Raw genomic sequence first — 17,318 nt, 5'->3', positions numbered from 1 at the left:
GGTATAGGATCACTAAACATTAAAAGAAAAAAAAAGCGTTTGCGTAATGAAATAGATTGCCATATGGATCACTATAGTTGCAAGACTTCAATTATGCAAAACATAAGTTACGGAAACCTCCTATGCTGAAACAAGTAGTCTGATCTGCAAGCACAATGTTATAGAGTAGGAAAAGCTAAGCTGATTGATAAATAGGTTTCAGTGAAACGATTCTGAATAGAGAAAATCAAATCTTTTGAAATTTACTTTGAATTTTTCAAAATTTATTCTCCGCAAATCACAGGTACTACAGTTGCCTTGAAATCATTTGTTTGATGCTCTGAGGTCTCCTAGAACTGTATCCAACCTCTTTTAATGTCTTTTATAGAAACATAGCCTTAAGGGTGCTTTATACGCTGCAACATCGCTAGCGATATCACCCGCCACCGTCCACCGTCGTTCGTGCGACATTTGGTGATCGCTGCCGTAGCAAACATTATCGCTAAGGCAGCGTCACAAGCACATACCTTTTTAGCAACGTCGCTGTGAGCGCCGAACAATCCCTCCTTCAAGGGGGAGGTGCATTCGGCGTCATAGTGACGTCACTGCGGCGTCACTAAGCGGCTGCCCAATAGCAGAGGAGGGGCGGAGATGAACGGCCGGAACATGCCGCCCACCTCCTTACTTCCTCATTGCCGGTGGACGCAGGTAAGGAGATGTTCGTCGTTCCTTCAGTGTCACATATAGCGATCTGTGACGCTGCAGGAACGACGAACGAATGACGAATGACGCTGCAGGAACGACGAACGAATGGTGCAGCTTGCACCATCACCGATATTTTGAAAAGGAGCCACGTGTCAACAATCAACGCTTTTTGACGTTTTTGCGATCGTTTATCGTCGCTCCTTGGTGTCACACGCTGCGATACAGCTAACGACGCCGGATATGCGTCACTAACGACGTGATGCCGACGATATATCGTTAGCGATGTCACAGTGTGTAAAGCACCCTTTAGTAATGGTAAAGTGACCTCATCATAGAAATGGATGGTAACCTGGTAGCAACCAGGAACCCATTTAATAACATTTTTCACCTTTGTAACAAAAAAGTGTATCCACTTTCTCCTAACAGTCAGTGACAATCAGACCACACTCAGATACCCAGATATTAATTGCTGTCTGATTTTTTTCATGGACCTATAGACTTGCACTGCCAATTTTGATCTAACACTGAGGTCAATATTGGACACTTCTCCACGATTTTTTAGCAAGCTGCTCATAGCAATTGACCATGAATAGTACTCAACAAAAAATGATGTCTGATGAAGCTTCAGCTATTTGTGATCATACCAACCATTCTGTGTAGAACACTGACTTAAGCCTGCTTTACATGTTACGATTCTGCATACGATATCGTATGCGATCGTAACCGCCCCCATCGTATGTGCGGCACGTTCAATTTTGTTGAATGTGCCGCACAAACGATTAACCCCGTCACACGTACTTACCCGTCCATATGACCTCGATGTGGGCGGCGAACGTCCACTTCCTGGAGTGGGAGGGACGTTCGGCGTCACATCGACGTCACGCGGCAGACGGCCAATAGAAGCGGAGGGACAGAGATGAGCGGGACGTAAACATCCTGCCCACCTCCTTCCTTCCGCATTGCTGGCCGGGAGCCGCAGGACGCAGGTAAGATCTGTTCATCGTTCCCGGGGTGTCACACACTGCGATGTGTGCTACCCCGGGTACGATGAACAACCTGACGTTCAATTCATGAGGAATGAACGACGTGCGTGCGATGAACGTTTTACCGTTCATTCGCAATTGCACGTAACTGTTACACACTACAATGTACCTTACGATGCCGGATGTGCATCACTTACGACGTGACCCCGCCGACACATCGTAAGATATATTGTAGTGTGCAAAGTGGCCTTTAAACTTCCAGGGTTGCAGTTAACAGTAAAATCATCCCGCTGTTACAGAAACGAGTGATGTGCCATGTATTCCACAATGCTCTCCACTTCCTCCTCACACATAAACTTGCCAGAGGTCAACAAGGCTAGTTCTAGCCTCCATTGGGTAGTACTATTGCCTCGATGACTGCTGCCAGTGGTGCTTGTGCTGCTGTTGGCATCTCCTACATTCTTACCCTGGGTATGTTTTTGTTTCTTTGACACTATCGCATCCATTAACCTTTGGCTATCTTTTCAACTCCAGTTATTCAACCCTTGTCCAAAAGGACTCAATAAGATATGTTAGGTAGAAAGGTTAATGTGCAGAAAGGAAAATTGCACCAGGCCTTATTTTATGGTTGTCCACTTGAACTAGAAAAACAAGTGTGCAAAACTTGACTTGCACAATTTAATATCTTCTTTAAAAAAAAATCAAATTTTTCAACAAAATACAAGGTCTTCCCAGAAATGACAAAATAAAAAATGCTAGGTAGGTAAAAAAAACAAAATTTCGGCATCTGCAACATTGCATTGGATTGGTGTGGCGTGTGATATGTAACTAGTTGTGAAAAAAAAATTCTGAAATGTACACTTTCTGCGCTTTGGAACTTAATTTTGTATTTTTTAAAAAAAATAATTATTCCTCCTTCAGAAAAAAACAATGCATAGGAAATGCAAAAACTCCTCAGGGCAATTTATTGTGACAAGCAAGCACAGCGTCTGACATTGATTTCAGGTTTTTTTCTGTAAATATTAATGTCTTGCATCATTTTTATTGTCTTTTAACACTAGAACTACTGAGGTAGTCATTTTGACTACTTTGCACCATGTATTTCTATATAGGTGTCACGAGTCCAGTAGTTCTAGTGTTAGGATTAAAGAAATGTGTAATTGTAACTGAAAAGCAAGACAGATGCCAGCTACACCATATTACTGATCAAACACACTGACACACTGACACTGCTGCTGGCACCTCCTCTATCTCTCTGTTCATCTCTCAATGAAAGTTTGTATTATTATTCACAGACTACTACACTCCTCTTCTTCACTGCTGCAGTTATTAAACTGTTTTAGGACTTTGTCTTACTGTCTATACTTTTGAGCTGTGAGTTCTGACATACTCTAACTATCCTAAAATCTCCCTTAACCGGTTGCTGCATTCCCTGTCTTGGCCTTTGTCACGCTCCCCGGGTCCCCTGCGCTGCCCTCCGGCTCACCTGTCACGCTCCCCGGCTCCCCTGCCTCGCTTCCCGGTTCCTTGGTCCGGTCACCGCCGCTCCCCGCTCTCCTGCCTCCATTGCCAGCACGTCCCCGGCGTCCTGGCCCCCGCTCCCGGCGCTCGTCGGCTTCTCAGCCCCAGGCCGTCCCTGCTGCTTCCTCCTCGCAGCTTCCTGCTCTGGCTTCTGGCACTCGGGCAGCGCGCATGCGCATTAGGGCACGCGCGCGGTCATTGACCCTTTCTTAAAGGGCCAGCGTCCATTAACAGGAAATGATGCAAACAGGTACAGGGTATAAAGGGGTTTAATGTCCAAAGGGGCGGGGCCTGATCTTCGTGTTTTCCAAGCTAGGAGTCAGGTCTCCTGGTGTTGCTTTGCCATACTCACGTATCTCTCTTCTAGAGCTGATCCTGCCTCGCCATCCGGTCCTGCTGAATCCCGAACCCCGCACGCTGTTCATCTACCATCTGACAGTCCGCACCATCTCGGATCCCTGCGGTGACCCCTCGTCTCGCTCCAAAGGTTCCGGACCCCGCATGACATCATCTCGGCTTCCGAACCTGAGCTGCGTCACCCGGACTACCATCAGTGACTCCGTGGTCCCAGGGACTTCTCCGTTATCCTCATATGCACGGACTGTTCAGCTGCCTATAGTGCTTCAGCTACCGGACTCCTTACCACCATCTTGGAGTTCGGCCCAGTGGATCCACCTCCTGGGTCTGCCCGTCCGCCTGGCCCTGACAGTAAGATCAGGCCATGGATCCCGCTGCAGCACTACCGGCCTTGCAAGAGGAACTCCAACGCCAGCGTGAAGTCCAGACCCGCATGCTGAACTTTATGACTTCCGTGGACGCCCGCCTGACCACGCTACAAGCCTCGGTCCCATCTTCTGCGTCCCAGGTCTCCACTAGTCAATCCACGGCTCCCGCACCCGTGGCAGTCTCTTCGGATGCTTCCAGACTCCGTTTGGCTTCACCACCCCGTTATGCCGGAGATTCCAAGACCTGCAGGGGCTTCATAAACCAATGTACCCTTCATTTTACGCAGCTGCCACATTTGTTTGCCTCCGACCAAGCCAAGGTCGCCTTCATAATGTCTCACCTGGAGGGCGAGGCACTGGCATGGATGAACCCCTTGTGGGAGAAGGAGGACCCCATGACCAAGGATCTTCAAGAGTTCCTGCAGGCCTTTCGCAGCACCTTTGATGAGCCGGGACGCGCCTCTGCGTCTGCTTCATCCCTTCTCCGGTTACGTCAAGGAACACTGACGGTGGGTCAATACGCCATCCGTTTCCGTACTTTGGCGTCAGAACTCGGGTGGAATAACGAGGCCCTAACAGCCGCCTTCTGGGAAGGACTCTCGGGTCGCATCAAAGATGAGCTGGCGGGTCGTGACGTGCCGCCCACTCTGGATGCCCTAATTACCCTAGCGACTCGAGTGGACATTCGTTTTCAGGAGCGATCCAAAGAGCTGTCTCGTGAGAGACGTCCGGTACGGCATTCCTCTCCTCCGCAGAAGCCCTCCGTATTACAGTCATCAACAGCTGGGAATCCCGTCCACGAGCCCATGCAGATCGACCGAGTACGACAGTCTGAACAACGTCGAGCAGAGCGGCTCGCCAAAGGTCTCTGCTTTTACTGCGGAGAGGGCACACACCTCCTACGCTCTTGTCCTGAGAGGTCGGGAAACGCCAAAGCCTAGGGTTGGTAGGAGAGGCCACCCTAGGTGCTGGGACTCTCTCAGACCTGGTTACCTGGACTGTGCAAGTGACAACGGGAGAGACGCGGTTCACCGCTGAGGCATACCTCGATTCCGGAGCAGCAGGCAATTTCATCCAGCAGGCCACGGTGGACAAGTACCAGGTGCCTGTTACTCCACTCGACAAGCCCCTGGTGATTGCCTCTGTGGATGGGAGACCCCTCTCTGACACCATCTCCTGGATCACCAGGCCGGTCGAACTGCGTATCGGTGCCCTGCACACCGAGAACATCGCTCTCTACGTCCTTCCACACATGTCCCATCAAATCCTGCTGGGACTTCCCTGGTTGCGGACACACGAACCATCAGTCAGCTGGGGCACTGGCGAAATCACCCGATGGGGCTCTTCGTGCCATGAGAAGTGTCTGAAGTCCATACAACCCATCCGACGACCTCCGGTTCCAGAGAACCTACCGGGACTGCCCTCGGCCTATTGGTCCTTCGCAGACGTTTTTGACAAAAAGGAATCTGAGGTACTTCCGCCGCATCGTCCTTACGATTGCGCCATCGACCTGCTCCCAGGAACAACACCACCTCGAGGACGGATATATCCGTTGTCTCCAGCCGAAACAAGGGCCATGTCTGCCTACATCACAGAGAGCCTGGCAAGGGGATTCATTCGGAGGTCCTCCTCTCCTGCGGGAGCAGGCTTCTTCTTCGTCAAGAAGAAAGAAGGCGACTTACGCCCATGCATTGATTACCGGGGATTGAATCAAATCACCGTAAAAAACAAGTACCCTCTGCCGCTCATCCCCGAATTGTTTGACCGACTTAGAGGAGCTCGTGTGTTCACCAAGCTGGATCTTCGGGGTGCTTACAATCTGGTACGCATCTGCTCTGGGGACGAATGGAAGACCGCGTTCAACACTCGCGATGGGCACTATGAATACTGCGTGATGCCCTTCGGCCTGTGTAACGCACCAGCAGTCTTCCAAGAATTGGTGAACGACATTTTCCGAGACCTTCTTTACGTTTGTGTAGTAGTGTATCTGGATGACATCCTTGTCTTCTCTCCGGACCTCCAGACCCACAGAGAGAACGTACAGCTGGTTCTACAAAGACTGAGAGAGAATCGTCTCTACGCCAAGTACGAGAAGTGTGTCTTTGAGCAGCCTTCTCTCCCCTTCCTGGGGTACATCATCTCTGATACCGGACTGCAAATGGATCCAAAGAAGGTCTCCTCCATCCTCAACTGGCCTCCTCCTTCTGGACTGAAGGCAATCCAACGTTTCCTGGGATTCGCCAACTACTACCGCCAGTTTATCCCTCACTTCTCTGCCCTGACTGCTTCTCTCTCCGCTTTGACCAAAAAGGAGGCTAATCCAAAGGACTGGTCACCTGCGGCCGACGCCGCGTTTGACTCTCTGAAGCGGGCATTTGCCTCCTCTCCTGTACTCCACCGTCCGGAGTTAAACCGCCAGTTCACCTTGGAGGTGGATGCCTCCTCCTCGGGAGCCGGAGCAGTGCTCATGCAGAAGTCCTCCTCCGGGAAGATGGTGACCTGCGGTTTCTTCTCCAAGAGCTTCTCAGCGCCTGAACGCAACTACACCATCGGTGACCGAGAGCTATTGGCGGTCAAACTGGCTCTGGAAGAATGGCGCTACCTTCTGGAAGGAGCAGTGTATCCCGTGATTATTTATACGGACCACAAGAACCTGGAATACCTGCAGTCCGCTCAACGACTGAACCCACGGCAAGCCAGGTGGTCCTTATTCTTTGCCAGGTTTGATTTCCAACTACATTTCCGACCCGCGGACAAGAATGTACGCGCTGATGCCTTGTCTAGGTCTTTCATGCCCATGGAGCAGGAGGAGGAGACTACCCAACCCATCATCTCTCCTAGCAAAATCATTCCGGTGGCTCCTGTCACCCTGGCCCAGATACCGCCCGGGAAGACCTATGTCTCTGAGACTGACAGGCAAAGAGTGTTACACTGGGGTCATGCCTCGAAAACAGCCGGTCATGCTGGCCAGAAGAGAACATGGGGTGCGATTGTACGTCATTACTGGTGGCCATCCCTTCGCACGGACGTCGCTGCTTTTGTCTCTGCCTGCTCCTCTTGTGCCAGGAACAAGACGCCCAAACACCTGCCATATGGCCGTCTTCTGCCTCTGCCGATACCCTCAGTTCCGTGGCAACACATAGCAATGGACTTTATTACGGACTTGCCATTGTCCTCCGGACACACAGTCATATGGGTCGTGGTGGATCGGTTCTCTAAAATGGCTCATTTCGTCCCTATGGCTGGACTGCCCTCTGCTCAGGAACTCGCGGAAGCCTACATATAGCACATCTTCCGCTTGCATGGCTTTCCATCTCACATCGTGTCCGACAGAGGAACTCAGTTCACCTCCCGCTTCTGGAGGGCGCTCTGCAAACATCTGGGAGTGACTCTGGACTTTTCCTCTGCCTACCATCCTCAGTCTAATGGCCAAGTGGAGAGGGTCAATCAAATCTTGACCTCCTTCTTACGTCACTATGTCAACGCCCATCACGACGACTGGTCCACGCTTCTTCCTTGGGCTGAATTCTCCCATAACCACCACATCAGTGAGTCGTCCTCCAGCTCTCCCTTCCATGTTGTTTACGGACTTCAACCCTCCGTCCCATTGCCTATATCCCCTTCTTCGGATGTCCCTGCTGCTGATACTGTAGCCCGTGACTTCGCTACCATTTGGGACTCTGTCAAGGCGTCCCTTGGGAGTGCTTCCCTGCGGATGAAGAGACACGCAGACAAGAGACGTCTGGACCCTCCGTGTTTCTCTCCTGGAGACCTAGTCTGGCTTGCTTCCAAGTACGTCCGATTGAAGATACCATCCTACAAGCTGGGTCCTCGCTACATCGGGCCGTTTAAGGTCCTCAACAAGATCAATGAGGTCTCCTACAAGCTACAGCTCCCGGCCACGATGAGGATACCCAATTCCTTCCACGTCTCCCTGCTCAAGCCGGTTGTACTTGGTCCCTTCTCCGCTGCTGCCAGTTCGGCTCCTCCTCCTATTGCCGATGACGACATCTATGCGGTAAGGGATATCGTGGCCATGAAGACCGTACGAGGTCGACAGTTCTTCCTGGTGGACTGGGCTGGGTATGGTCCTGAGGATAGGTCCTGGGAGCCTCGGGAGAATGTGGGCACTCCGCTGATCCGTGCCTTCCTGTCCCGGTTGCGGGGAGGGGGGCGTGGGGGGGGGTACTGTCACGCTCCCCGGGTCCCCTGCGCTGCCCTCCGGCTCACCTGTCACGCTCCCCGGCTCCCCTGCCTCGCTTCCCGGTTCCTTGGTCCGGTCACCGCCGCTCCCCGCTCTCCTGCCTCCATTGCCAGCACGTCCCCGGCGTCCTGGCCCCCGCTCCCGGCGCTCGTCGGCTTCTCAGCCCCAGGCCGTCCCTGCTGCTTCCTCCTCGCAGCTTCCTGCTCTGGCTTCTGGCACTCGGGCAGCGCGCATGCGCATTAGGGCGCGCGCGCGGTCATTGACCCTTTCTTAAAGGGCCAGCGTCCATTAACAGGAAATGATGCAAACAGGTACAGGGTATAAAGGGGTTTAATGTCCAAAGGGGCGGGGCCTGATCTTCGTGTTTTCCAAGCTAGGAGTCAGGTCTTCTGGTGTTGCTTTGCCATACTCACGTATCTCTCTTCTAGAGCTGATCCTGCCTCGCCATCCAGTCCTGCTGAATCCCAAACCCCGCACGCTGTTCATCTACCATCTGACAGTCCGCACCATCTCGGATCCCTGCGGTGACCCCTCGTCTCGCTCCAAAGGTTCCGGACCCCGCCTGACATCATCTCGGCTTCCGAACCTGAGCTGCGTCACCCGGACTACCATCAGTGACTCCGTGGTCCCAGGGACTTCTCCGTTATCCTCATATGCACGGACTGTTCAGCTGCCTATAGTGCTTCAGCTACCGGACTCCTTACCACCATCTTGGAGTTCGGCCCAGTGGATCCACCTCCTGGGTCTGCCCGTCCGCCTGGCCCTGACAGCCTTTATGCAAGCTACTAGAAGGTGGCCCGATTCTAACGCATCGGGTATTCTAGAATTTACGTATTGTGTAGTTAATGTATGATTTTTGTTATATATATATATATATATATATATATATATATGATGTTGTGTGTAGTTGCCAAGTGTTTGTGTAGGCGCTGTAAATGTTCTGGGTGTTGTCTGGGTGTGGGGGTGTGTGAGAGCGGTGTTGTATGTGTGTTGCGTTGTGTGTGTTGCGTTGTTCGTGCAGCGCTGTGTGTCTGCAGCGTTCTCTGTGTGTGGTGCTGTGTGTGTTGCGCGGTTTGTGTGGGTGTGGAGTGCGTGTGTGTGTTTTGGTGGGAGGTATGTTTTGTGCAGTGTGTGTGTTGCGTGGTATGTGCGTATATTTATGTATGTCGCGGTGTTTGTGTGTTGAGTGTTGTGTGTGTGTGTGCGGCGTTGTCTGTGTGTGTGTGAGTGTCTGTGTAGGGCGGTGTTTGTGGTTCCCAGTGTGTGTGTGGTTTGTTGTGCGGTGCGCGTGTGGCGGTGTGTATGTGTTTTGGGGGAGGTGTGCACCCCCCATCGTGTTCCATCCCCCATGCTGCACCCTCCATCGTGCTCCTTCCCCCATGCTGCGCATCCCCCATCGTGCTCCATCCCCCATGCTGCGCACCCCCATCGTGCTCCATCCCCCATGCTGCGCACCTCCCATCGTGTTCCATCCCCCATGCTGCGCACCCCCCATCATGCTCCATCCCCCATGCTGCGCACCCCCCATCGTGCTTCATCCCCCATGCTGCGCATCCCCCATCGTGCTCCATCCCCCATGCTGCGCACCTCCCATCGTGTTCCATCCCCCATGCTGCGTACCCCCATCGTGCTCCATCCCCCATGCTGCGCACCCCCCATCGTGCTTCATCCCCCATGCTGCCCACCCTCCATCGTGCTCCATCCCCCATGCTGCGCACCTCCCATCGTGTTCCATCCCCCATGCTGCGCACCCCCCATCGTGCTCCATCCCCCATGCTGCGCACCCCCCATCGTGCTCCATCCCCCATGCTGCGCACCCCCCATCATGTTTCATCCCCCATGCTGCGCACCCCCCATCATGCTCCATCCCCCATGCTGCGCACCCCCCATCGTGCTTCATCCCCCATGCTGCGCATCCCCCATCGTGCTCCATCCCCCATGCTGCGCACCTCCCATCATGTTCCATCCCCCATGCTGCGTACCCCCCATCGTGCTCCATCCCCCATGCTGCGCAACCCCCATCGTGCTTCATCCCCCATGCTGCCCACCCTCCATCGTGCTCCATCCCACATGCTGTGCACCTCCCATCGTGTTCCATCCCCCATGCTGCGCACCCCCCATCGTGCTCCATCCCCCATGCTGCGTACCCCCCATCGTGCTCCATCCCCCATGCTGTGCAACCCCCATCGTGCTTCATCCCCCATGCTGTCCACCCTCCATCGTGCTCCATCCCACATGCTGCGCACCTCCCATCATATTCCATCCCCCATGCTGCGCACCCCCCATCGTGCTCCATCCCCCATGCTGCGCACCCCCCATCGTGCTCCATCCCCGATGCAGCGCACCCCCTATAGTGCTCCATCCCCCATGCTGCGCACCTCCCCTCGTGTTCCATCCCCCATGCTGCGCACCCCCCATCGTGCTCCATCCCCCATGCTGCACACCCCCCATCGTGCTCCATCCGACATGCTGCGCATCCCCCATCGTGCTCCATCCCCCATGCTGCGCACCCCCCATCGTGCTCCATCCCCCATACTGCGCACCCCCCATCGTAAACCATCCACCATACTGCGCACCCCTCATCGTGCTCCATCCAACATGCTGCGCACCCCTCATCGTGCTCCATCCGACATGCTGCGCACCCCCCATCGTGCTCCATCCCCCATGCTGCGCACCCCCATCGTGCTCCATCCTCCATGCTGCACACACCCCATCGTGCTCCATCCCCCATGCTGCACACCCCCTCTTGTACTCAAACCCCCATGCTGCGCACCCCTCATCGTGCTCCATCCCCCATGCTGCGCACCTCCCATCGTGTTCCATTCCCAATGCTGCGCATTGTGCTCCATCCCCCATGCTGCGCACCTCCCATCGTGTTCCATCCCCCATGCTGCGCACCCCCCATCGTGCTCCATCCCCCATGCTGCGCACCCCCCATCGTGCTCCATCCCGATGCTGCGCACCCCCTATCGTGCTCCATCCCCCATGCTGCGCACCCCCCATCATGTTTCATCCCCCATGCTGCGCACCCCCCATCATGCTCCATCCCCCATGCTGCGCACCCCCCATCGTGCTTCATCCCCCATGCTGCGCATCCCCCATCGTGCTCCATCCCCCATGCTGCGCACCTCCCATCGTGTTCCATCCCCCATGCTGCGTACCCCCCATCGTGCTCCATCCCCCATGCTGCGCAACCCCCATCGTGCTTCATCCCCCATGCTGCCCACCCTCCATCGTGCTCCATCCCCCATGCTGCGCACCTCCCATCGTGTTCCATCCCCCATGCTGCGCACCCCCCATCGTGCTCTATCCCCCATGCTGCGCACCCCCCATCGTGCTCCATCCCCGATGCTGCGCACCCCCTATAGTGCTCCATCCCCCATGCTGCGCACCTCCCCTCGTGTTCCATCCCCCATGCTGCGCATCCCCCATCGTGCTCCATCCCCCATGCTGCACACCCCCCATCGTGCTCCATCCGACATGCTGCGCATCCCGCATCGTGCTCATCCCCATGCTGCGCACCCCCCATCGTGCTCCATCCCCATACTGCGCACCCCTCATCGTGCTCTATCCGACATGCTGCACACCCCTCATCGTGCTCCATCCGACATGCTGCGCACCCCCCATCGTGCTCCATCCCCCATGCTGCGCACCCCCCATCGTGCTCCATCCCCCATGCTGCACACCCCCCATCGTGCTCCATCCTCCATGCTGCACACACCCCATCGTGCTCCATCCCCCAAGCTGCGCACCCCCTATTGTACTCCAACCCCCATGCTGCGCACCCCTCATTGTACTCCATCCCCCATGCTGCGCACTTCCCATCGTGTTCCATTCCCCATGCTGCGCATCGTGCTCCATCACCCATGCTGCACACCCCCCATCGTGCTCCATCCCCCATGCTGCGCACCCCCCATCGTGCTACATCTCCCATGCTGCGCACCCCCTATTGTACTCCAACCCCCATGCTGCGCACCCCCTATCGTGCTCCATCCCCCATGCTGCGCACCCCCCATCGTGCTTCATCCCCCATGCTGCACACCCCCCATCGTGCTCCATCCTCCATGCTGCACACACCCCTATTGTACTCCAACCCCCATGCTGCACACCCCTCATCGTGCTCCATCCCCCATGCTGCACACCCCTCATCGTGCTCCATCCCCCATGCTGCGCACCCCCCATCATGCTCCATCCTCCATGCTGCACACCCCCATCGTGCTCCATCCCCCATGCTGCGCACCCCCCATCGTGCTTCATCCCCCATGCTGCGCACCCCCCATCGTGCTCCATCCCCCATGCTGCGCACCCCCTATTGTACTCCAAGTCATGCTGCGCACCACCTATCGTGCTCCATCCCCCATGCTGCGCACCCCCCATCGTGCTCAATCCGACATGCTGCGTACCCCCCATTGTGCTCCATCTGATATGCTGCGCACCCCCCATCGCGCTCCATCCCCCATGCTGCACACCCCCCATCGTGCTCCATCCCCCATGCTGTGCACCCCCCATCATGCTACATCTCCCATGCTGCGCACCCCCCATCGTGCTCCATCCTCCATGCTGCACACCCCGCATCGTGCTCCATCCTCCATGCTGTACACCCCCCATCGCGCTCCATCCCCCATGCTGCACACCCCCCATCGTGCTCCATCCCCCATGCTGTGCACCCCCCATCATGCTACATCTCCCATGCTGCGCACCCCCCATCGTGCTCCATCCTCCATGCTGCACACCCCGCATCGTGCTCCATCCTCCATGCTGCACACCCCCCATCGTGCTCCATCCCCCATGCTGGGGCCGCCGGGGGCGGGTCCGAGTGTGGCAACGTGTGCCGGGGGCGGGTGAGGCGTCAGCGTATGCTGGCTCCCTGCACATGTGTACCGGGAGCCGGTGTACGCTGGTAACCATGATACACATCGGGTAACTAAGGGAAGCGCTTCCTATAGTTACGCGATGTGTATCATGGTTACCAGCGTACACCGGCTCCGTCACGATCCCAGCATCGCAAGGTTATGTCTGCCGGGAGCGAGGCCGAGTGTGCCAACGTGTGGCGGGGATGAGCGGGCGACGCATCAGCGTATGCCGGCTCCCTGCACATGTGTACCGGGAGCCAGTGTACGCTGGAGCGGGTGATGCGTGCGGAGGGCTGGGGCGAGCGGCTAATCCATGCGGGGGGCGGGGCCAGGCCAAGGCGAGCGGCCAATCCGTGGGGGGGCGGGGCCAGGCCGAGCCCAGCGGCCAATCCGACAGTTGTCACTGTAATGACACTGTCACGGTGACACAATTTCACGGTGACACAATTTTGGAGCAAGACAGACAGACAGAGACAGAATAAGGCAATTATATATATAGATATTGCCCTTATTGATTGTTGTGCTATACCAAGTCAATCTGGAGAACCCCACACGGTGGCACCTGAGATCAGGTAAGCCTTTTGTACTTAATGCTTTATTTAGGAATATTTAAAATTGGAATGGGCATTTTTTTGTGATTTACATGAATAGAATCGCAAATTGTTTGAATTTTTCTGGACCTTTAAAGTTCATAAAATTTGACTCAAAGTCAATTCAAATTGAATCCAAACGATTCAATCATATCTAATTCTGAATAATTTTAATTAATCGAAATCCCTGCTCTTGCTGGGTTAAGAGGTTTAGTTAGTAGAATTGCTCAGTGATGGATGGATAGCCTTCAATGTATGCACGCTCATATAGTGCTGAAGACTGTCAAATACAGATAGGACTGTCCACTGGACTTCTGAATATCTTAGATATTTAATTAAATACAAACCTCAGAGCCACCATCAGGGCAATACAACTAGTACTTCTAAATGCGGACTCAAGTTTTCTAATAAAATATGGGGCCTGCCAGTAATCCAATAGATTTATATGCCTCATCGCTAAAACCTTCCAGGTCTCACAGAGTAGATTTGTTAGCAATATCCTTAGGCTTTGGAACTTGAAGGCAGCAAAATTAAATGTCACTGTGCTGGTGAGCTCTAATGCCACAGACAGCTCCACAAGTCTGCACATGAGAGAAGACCATCTCTACAACAGGAGAAGCTTCTTTTCCTGATGAATGCAGCACAGTATAAGGGCACATTCACATGACCGTTCTGTTTGTCCTGGTCAGTTCCAGTTTTTTTGCGGATCTACGGAAAGGACCATCTTTTCAATGTCTTTTGTGTAGGATAGGATGGCACACGGAAGAACTTCCTACAAAAAAAACACATCGGATGCCGTATGTCTGTTCCATTATTATGGAACATTACCTATTCTGTTCCATAATAACGGACCATGACTCAATACAAGTCAATGGGCCCGCAAAATCTTTGGATGCCGCACGGAAGCACTTCCGTGCAGACCTCCGTCGGGTGCCCGTGCAGTCTGTGTCCCGCTCCCTGCCAGCCCCGCGGCTGCCCGCACTGCAGTATCAACAGCTTCTCACACTGCAGTGCGGGCAACTGCGGGGATGACGAGCGCTGCTGTCAGGAGGTTAGATGAGATCGTCACAGAAGGTAATGATCTCCTGCACTCCTGACGTCAGCGCTGTCACTGCCTTCTATGCCCGCCGCGTTCTCACGTCACATCTCGCGGGCGGCCCGAGACTGTCACTAGCGGGGACGTCACGGGCTCCCGCGATACAGCTGAGAATGCGGCTGGCATAGAAGTCAGTGACAGCGCTGACGTCAGGAGTGCAGGAGATTGTCACAGCAAGTAATGATCTCATCTAACCTCCTGATGGCAGCGCTCGTCATCCCCTGCAGTGACCTGGGCTGACCTATTAATGTTAGCTCAGGTCACTGCACTGCTCTCCCAGCCAATGCACTGCTCTCCCAGCCAATGGGGAACATTCTGTTCTTCATTGACTGGGACAGTGACTATGGTATTGATCGTCATGGGACCGCCTTATTGGATTACGCCAGACCCGGATTTGATTGTTCTTTTCAATAAATTGGTGAAAGAGGGAATTTTTTGGAGAGTGTATTTTAGATAAAACTTTTTTTGTTGTCTATTTTTTTTATTACTGACTGGGTTTGTGATGTCGGGTATCTGATAGATGCGTGACATCACTAACACCAGGGCTTGATGCCAGGTGACATTACACATCTGGCATCAACCCCATATATTACCCTGTTTGCCACCGCACCAGGGCAACGGAATGAGTTGGGGCAAAGCACCAGGATTGGCACATATAATGGATGCGCCACTTCTGGGGCGGCTGTAGCCTGCTATTTATAGGCTGGGGAGTGTCCAATAATAATGGATCTCCCTAGTCTGAGAATACCAGACCCCAGCTGTCTGCTGTACCTTGTCTGGTTTTGTCTGGTGATCCAATTTGGGGGGGATCCCGTGTTTGTTTTAAATTATTTAATTAATTTAACATAACAGCGTGGGGTGCCCTCTGTTTTGGATTACCAGCCAAGATGAAGCTGCAAGCTGTTGTTTGCAGGCTGCAGCCATTTGCTTTATGCTAGCTGGCTACAAAAGATAGGGGGGGACCCCACGTCATTTTTTTTAATTATTTATTTATTTTTTGGCTAAATACAAGGCTAAGCACCCTTTAGTGCCGCATGAAAGTCACTAAAGGGTGCCAGCTTAGAATATGCAGGGGGGTAGGACATTATATATGTCTTTCTCATCTATCTATCTATCTATCTATCTATCTACCTATCCCTCTCTTCATTCATTCATTAATTTATTTTTTCATCTCTCTCTCTGTCTCTATATCTATCTATCCATCTCTATATCTACTCATCTATTTATCTTTCTTGCTGCTTCAGTTTTTTGCGGTCCACAAAAAAAACGGAAGCCACATGGATGACACATGGATGACACACGGACCGTATACGGAACGGAATGGATGTCACACAGATGCTACACGGATGTATCCATGAAAAAAGCAGACCGTTTTTTGCAGACCGCAAAAACATAACGGTCATGTGAATGTAGCCTTAATGCAGGTCAGGACAAAGGAGGAAGAGTGAGCGCTAATAGAGTACTGGGCCGAGAGAAGGAGGTTGAGTTTTGTGCATCCCCTGTTTGGCTTCTGATTTTATGCAACATTTATATTCCATTACCTTCATGTGCAGTGCACCGATGAAGCCATTGTGCGTACACGCAGCTTCATTGCGTACTCTATAAGGGATGTAGAGATTTTCAAATAAGGCCACATGGACTTGATATGATGATTAGTGGAACAATTAGCTTGTGAGAAGAAAATGTCCACTCGATTAGCCACCCACTAATTTGCCTCTCAGTTGCTAAATTTAAGAAGTACTCCCATTAACTTTATTTTGCTCCTGAAACTTTAAAAATATTAGTGTAGTGTAGTGTCAGCTTGTTCACATACCTACCAATCACCGTCTTCTCTGGAATCTAATCTGACTCTCCGGTTCTCTTCTGAGTCATGTGGTAATTCAGTGTCACGATTGCCCCTTGGAGAGGTTAGTGACAGGCTCAGAGTCTCTGTTATCATCCAAGGACTTACACATTAAACATATGTTTTCTTTTGGCAGTCGCAGCGTTAATGTCGGTTTTCCTTGCTAGCTGCAAGCTCATTAACTCTGCATAGGTGATTCATTCTGCACCATTCATTCTGCCACATATTGTATTGGAAAACAGGAAAAAAATTCCAAGTGCAATGAAATTGCAAAAAAAAATGCAGTTGCACGATTGTTATTTGCTTTTTTGATTTACCATGTTCACTATATGGTAAAACTGACCTGGTATTATGATTCTTCAGGTCAGTACAAGGTCGTAGATAGCAAACATGTATACCGTAGTTTTACTGTCATCTAAGTGGTGAAAAAATTCAGAAATTTGTCAAAAAAAGAATTGCTCTTTTGTTGCCATTTTCTGAGACCCATGGCATTCTCATTTTTTGGAATCTGGGTCTCAGTAATAGCTTATTTTTTGCATTTTGAGCTAACCTTTTTATTCTACCATTTTTGGCCTCATTGCATTTTAATGCAATGTTGTGGTGACACAAAAAAAAATTCTGGCATTATGATTTTATTTCTTGCTATGCCATTTACCGGTCAGATTAATTGGTTTTATATTTTGATAGATCGGGCATTCCTGAATATGGCAATTCCAAATATGTGTATTTTTTTGTTTTATTTTCATTTGGGCAAAAGAGAGGTGATTTGAACTTTTAGGTTTTTTTTTTAATTTTTCATATTTTTTTTAAAACTTTTTA

At 52.5% G+C, this 17,318-nt stretch overlaps 1 protein-coding gene across 1 annotated transcript in view; it reads right to left on the bottom strand.

The window, feature by feature from the left end:
• VEPH1 (ventricular zone expressed PH domain containing 1) overlaps positions 1-17,318 on the bottom strand; it is a 755,777-nt gene that overhangs the window by 264,437 nt on the left and 474,022 nt on the right. The gene's annotated exons all lie outside the window — the stretch shown is intronic.

Source organism: Anomaloglossus baeobatrachus, chromosome 3 (assembly GCF_048569485.1).
Source record: "Anomaloglossus baeobatrachus isolate aAnoBae1 chromosome 3, aAnoBae1.hap1, whole genome shotgun sequence".
Lineage (NCBI taxonomy): Eukaryota > Metazoa > Chordata > Amphibia > Anura > Aromobatidae > Anomaloglossus > Anomaloglossus baeobatrachus.
Note: the sequence above shows the minus strand (reverse complement) of the source record. Positions and strands in the feature narration are given on the sequence as shown.